Source organism: Lolium rigidum, chromosome 6 (assembly GCF_022539505.1).
Source record: "Lolium rigidum isolate FL_2022 chromosome 6, APGP_CSIRO_Lrig_0.1, whole genome shotgun sequence".
NCBI classification, from domain to species: domain Eukaryota; kingdom Viridiplantae; phylum Streptophyta; class Magnoliopsida; order Poales; family Poaceae; genus Lolium; species Lolium rigidum.
In genome coordinates this window covers 282,505,073-282,511,244 of record NC_061513.1, presented here as the reverse complement: position 1 = coordinate 282,511,244, position 6,172 = coordinate 282,505,073, and positions in this window count along the sequence as shown.

Here is a 6,172-nt window from a genome sequence, read left to right as displayed (position 1 = left end):
AGCAGCATCAAGAGTCTTACTAGCATAATGAATAACATTCAATTTTTTATCTACTCGTTGTCCAAGAACAGCGCCTACAACAAAATCACTAGCATCACACATAATTTCAAAAGGTAAGTTCCAATCGGGAGGTTCAACTACAGGAGCGATTGTTAAGGCTTTCTTTAGAGTTTCAAAAGCTTCCTTACAATCATCATCAAAAACAAAAGGTACATCTTTTGAAGAAGATTAGTAAGAGGCTTTGAAATCTTGGAAAAATCTTTAATAAATCTCCTATAAAACCCAGCATGACCAAGAACACTACGAATACCTTTAACATCCCTCGGATAGGGCATCTTCTCAATTACTTCAACTTTAGCTCTATCAACTTCAATACCTCTCTCGGAAATTTTATGTCCCAATACAATTCCTTCATTAACCATAAAGTGGCATTTCTCCCAATTAAGAACAAGGTTAGTTTCTTCACATCTCTGCAAAACTTTATCGAGGTTTCGCAAGCAATTATCAAAAGAATTCCCATAGACAGAAAAAATCATCCATGAATACCTCTACAATACTCTCACAAAAGCCATGAAAAATAGCAGACATGCATCTTTGAAAAGTAGCAGGAGCATTACATAAACCAAAAGGCATACGCCTATAAGCATAAGTTCCATAGGGACAAGTGAAAGTGGTTTTCTCTTGATCTTTAGTTTTAACAGCAATTTGTGAAAACCCAGAATAACCATCAAGAAAGCAAAAAATAAGTATTTTTAGACAACCTCTCTAACATTTGATCAATAAAGGGTAAAGGGTAATGATCTTTCTTAGTAACCTTATTAAATTTTCGATAATCAATGCACATTCTATACCCTACAACTACTCTTTGAGGGATGAGCTCATCAATATCATTAGGCACAACAGTCATTTCTCCTTTCTTAGGAACACAATGCACAGGACTAACCCATCTACTATCAGCAATAGGATATATAATACCAGCTTCAAGAAGTTTTAATACCTCATTCCTTACCACATCCTTCATCTTATGGATTAGACGACGTTGATGTTCAACAACAAGCTTTGCATCATCTTCCATATTGATGGCATGTTGGCAAATAGAGGGAGAAATCCCCTTCAAATCATCAAGAGTATAGCCAATAGCTCCTCGGTGTTTCTTCAATATTTCCAATAACCTTTCTTCCTCAATCTCTGAAAGCTTAGAAATAATAATAACATGATATATTTTCTTATCATCAATATGAGCATATTTAAGATTATCAGGTAATGGTTTTAAATCGAAAACAGGATCTTCCTTTGGTGGTGGTGTTGTACCTAAATCTTCTACCGGTAAATCATGCTTAAGAATAGGTTGACGAAGGAAAATTTCATCAAGCTCATTTCTTTCTTCCCTAAGGACTTCACTCTCACTATCCTCCAAATGTTGCTGCAAAGGATTATTAGGAGCAAGAGCAATAGACGCACCTCTGTTCAACTCTAAAATCATTATTAGGCGAATCAGCTTTATAAGGGGTTTTGGCAAATTTAGAGAAATTAAACTCATAAGATTCACCAGCAAATTTAGTCAAAATTTTCTCCTTCTTGCAATCTATAACAGCTCCACAAGTATTTAGAAAAGGTCTACCAAAAATGATAGGACAATACTTACTAGCAACGAGAACCAAGTACCAAAAAGTCAGCGAGGATATTTAATCTTACCACATAGAACTTCCACATCTCGAACAATACCAATTGGAGAGATAGTTTCTCTATTAGCTAGCCGAATAACCACATCAATATCTTCAAGTTTACAAGAACCAATTTCGTGCATAATCTCCTTGTAAAGCTCATAAGGAATAGCACTAATACTTGCACCAATATCACATAAACCATAATAACAATGATCACCAATTCTAACGAGATAGCATAGGAACACTAGTTTTCCTAGACTTATTAGGATGCGAAACAATATTAGAAGCATCTTCACGGAAAATAATATGACCATCTTCCACATTTTCGAGTCACAAGATCTTTAACTATTGCAATAGCGAGGTTCAACTTTTATTTGCTCTTCGGGTTCTATAGGTTTCTTTTCACTTTTATTAACCGCACTATTTATAACGAGTACTCCTTCATTTTAGCGGGGAAAGGAGTTTTTTCAATATAAGCCTCGGGAATAACATGATCAACGGTTTCAATTACTACACATTTGTTTATAGATGAATCAATTTTATCTTTATACGGTTCATGATACTTATCAAAATTCTTCTTAGGCAATTCATAATGAGAGGCAAAAGCTCTATAAAGATTTGCAACAACTTGAGAATCAAGACCATAAGTAGCACTCATATTACGAAATTTATCAGTATCCATAAAAGCTTCAATGCATTTATAATCATAATTTATACCTGACTCTCTATCTTTGTCGTTCTCCCATCCTTCAGTATTCTCCTGAATCCGATTAAGAAGGTCCCTTTTAAACTCTTCTTTATTGCGTGTAAATGATCCAGAACAAGAAGTATCCAGCAAGGTCTTGTCTTGAAAAGAAAGTCTTGCATAGAAATTATCAATAATAACATTACCAGGAAGCTCATGAATGGGGCATTTGAGCATTAAAGACTTCAATCTCCCCCATGCTTGGGCAATACTCTCTCCATCATGAGGCCAGAAATTATATATGCGGTTCCGATCTTTGTGAATTTCACTTGGAGGATAGAATTTAGAATAGAATAAGGGCACAATGTCCTCCCAATCAAGAGAATCACCATTCTTCGACAATTTATACCAATGCGCCACTTTACCGAGACAGCGATATAGAGAATAGTTTCTTTCTAACTTCATCCATAGCAATACCTGCACATTTGAATAATCCGCATAATTCATGTAAAAACAGTAAATGATCACCGGGATGGACGAGTTCCATCCCCTTCATAGCGGTTATCCATAACACGTTCAATAATTTTCATAGGTATTTTGTATGGGACCTCTTTCTCACCTGGCGCCTCATCCACTACCTTTGCAGTAGTAGTAGATTTTCCAAATAGGAATTCAAGAGAAGATCTCTCCATGATGAATTATAGCAGCAGGCAGAAATAAAATCAGCACAAACAGTAAAAGTTTCCCTTACCAATTCCACTTACCAATAGCGCTTCACTCCCCGGCAACGGCGCCAGAAAATAGTCTTGATGACCCAAAAGTATAGGGGGTGTATCGTAGTACTTTCGATAAATAAGAGTGTCGAACCCAACGAGGAGCGAGAAGGTGTTGACAAGCGGTTTCGATGAAGGATTCATTGTAAATGCTCACGAGACAAGTATTCGGGGGTTTTGATATAGCGAGATGAATAAAGTACGAGTAAGTAAAATGCGAGAGAAATAATTGCAGCGAGTGGCCCAATCCTTTTTAGCACAAAGGACAAGCCGGTTTGTTTACTTATAATGACCAAACGTTCTTGAGGACACACGGGAATTTAGTCTAGTGCTTTCGCTTCAAACAGCTGATTAATCTTCATTGTTTTGATAAGTGTTGTGTGGGTGAACCTATGCTAATGCACCGCCCTTCCTAGGACTAATACATACTTGTGATTATACCCCTTGCAACCATCTGCAACTACAAGAAAGTAATTAAGATAAATCTAACCACAGCCTTAAACTACGAGATCCTGCTATCCCTCCTGCATCGATATACCAACGGGGGTTTAGGTTTCGTCACTCCGGCAACCCCGCAATTGGCAAACGAGTACAAGATGTATTCCCCTAGGCCCATAAAGGTGAAGTATCATGTAGTCGACGTTCACATGACACCACTAGAAGAATAACACCACAACTTAAATATCATAACATTGAATATCAATCAACAAAGTTCACTACTAACATTTAGACTTCACCCATGTCCTCAAGAACTAAACGAACTACTCACGAGACATCATATGGAACATGATCAGAGGTGATATGATGATGAATAACAATCTGAACATAAACCTTGGTTCAATGGTTTCACTCAATAGCATCAATAACAAGTAGAAATCAACACCGGGAGAGTTTCCCCTATCAAACAATCAAGATCCAACCCAAATCGTTACAGCGGTGATGAGGTGCAGCGGTGGAGATGGCGGTGATGATGATGGAGATGATGACGATGGTGATGGAGATGATGTCCAGCTCAATGACGGTGACGATGGCGTCGATTTCCCCCTCCGGGAGGGAATTTCCCCGGCGGATTCCTGCCCGCCGGAGAGCTCTTTTCTCTCTGGTGTTTTCCGCCCCGCAGAGGCGGCTGTGACTATTCGCGACTATTCCCCGGAGCTTAGGTTTTCGGGGCGAAGAAGTACGCGAAGGAGAGGAGGCCAGAGGGGGTCGTGGGCCCCTTCCTCACAAGGCGGCGCGGCCAGGGCAGGGCCCGCGCCGGCCTATGAGGTGGGCCCACGGCGGCCCTCCTCGGCTCCCCCTTCTGGCTCCCTTCGTCTTCTGAAAAAATAGGATTTTTCGTATAATTTCCGTCAATTATTGATCTTCCGAAATATTGCATTCTGACGGCGCTTTTTCCAGCAGAATCCTGACTCCGGTGCGCGATCCTCCAGTAATCATGAAACATGCAAGATAGATGAAATAACATAAATATCATCTCCAAATATGAAATATATCAATGAATAACAGCAAATTATGATATAAAATAGTGATGCAAAATGGACGTATCAATGTGCGTGCTCGGGAAGATCTGACTCAACAACCTGAAGCCAGGCCACACCTAGGCTGGGGCATGTATATGCCCGATCCGTGCATGCTGCCTACCCCGACAAGCATGCTACCTCCCGACATGATTGTCGAATTGTGGTCAAAGGATAGAGCCTAGTCGTTAGAACTACACAATATGAATAATGAATCCTAGATAAACACAAAGGCTCGAGATGGCAATGTTTTTTTCCCTCGTCGGCACATTTTTTTGGATATGAAGGCGAATGTAATCGCTCTGTTGTCTGTATGTACCTCCCTAGTTTTCACATATCAAAGGGACCTCGTTACATTGTCAAGCTCGCATGTCCATTTAGTAAGACAGAGTGTTCATTCTGCTAGGTGACATTTTTCGTTCCACCATTCATATATGAGCTCCTTGTGAAGGATTGCAATCATATATTAGTGAAAGTAAATATAGTATTGGTTACCCACATAATAATAATTAACAACATTTAGCACAAATTCTACAATTTCATTTTTTTTGAAAAGGGATAAACCCGGCTTCTGCATCGTGATGATGCACACAGCCTTTTATTAAAACCCAGCATATTTTATTCAGAAGTACTTATTACATCTCAAGGTTCGCTTAAAGTTGATACAAAAATCAACCAGCGAAAAAAAGAAAACAGCACAAAGTGACTAAGCATCCTCTAGTCGACTAATATGCTGCCAGCCAGCCCGGCACAAGATATCCTGAGCGACCATCTGAAGCCGTGTGCATCCAGAAGCCATGACATCCCGTTGCTCTTGCGGCGAAAGGAGAGCCCAGAGTTGGATCCAATGCACCATGGAGAAGATCACCTGTAAAAAATTGAAATTTTTCTTGTTGTTAAAAATTATATCATTGCGGCATCTCCATATTGACCAACATAAGGCTGATACGCCAATGCGAATTAAAACCTTGGATTGTTTGTCAACACCGTTTAACCAATTTCCAAACATATTTGTAATATTGGTTGGCGGAGGGAGATTATTAGTGAAATTAACAGTTAGCCATATTAGTTTAGCAAAGGGACACGATAAGAATAAGTGTTCCACCGTCTCTTGTTCTCCGCAAAATACACATTTAGTACACCCATTCCATTGTCTCTTTGCTAAATTATCTTTTGTTAATAGCACCTTATTACTTAGGAACCACATAAAAATTTTAATTTTTAGGGGGATTTTCATCTTCCAAAGATATTTCCGCAAGTACGTTGTATGATTATTCATAAGATCTTCATACATAGATTTGACTGTAAACAACCCATTAGTTGTTAGCTTCCACATAAAACAGTCCGGTTCATTATTTAAATTAACCATCGTTAATCTTTGGCATAAGTGTAACCACGCTATCCACTTATTACCAGATAGTACACGTCTGAAACCAATATTCAGCGGTACGTGTGCTAATACGTGAGCCACCAACACATTCTTATGGTTCACAATATTATATAAAGATGGGTATTGACTGGCTAATGAGG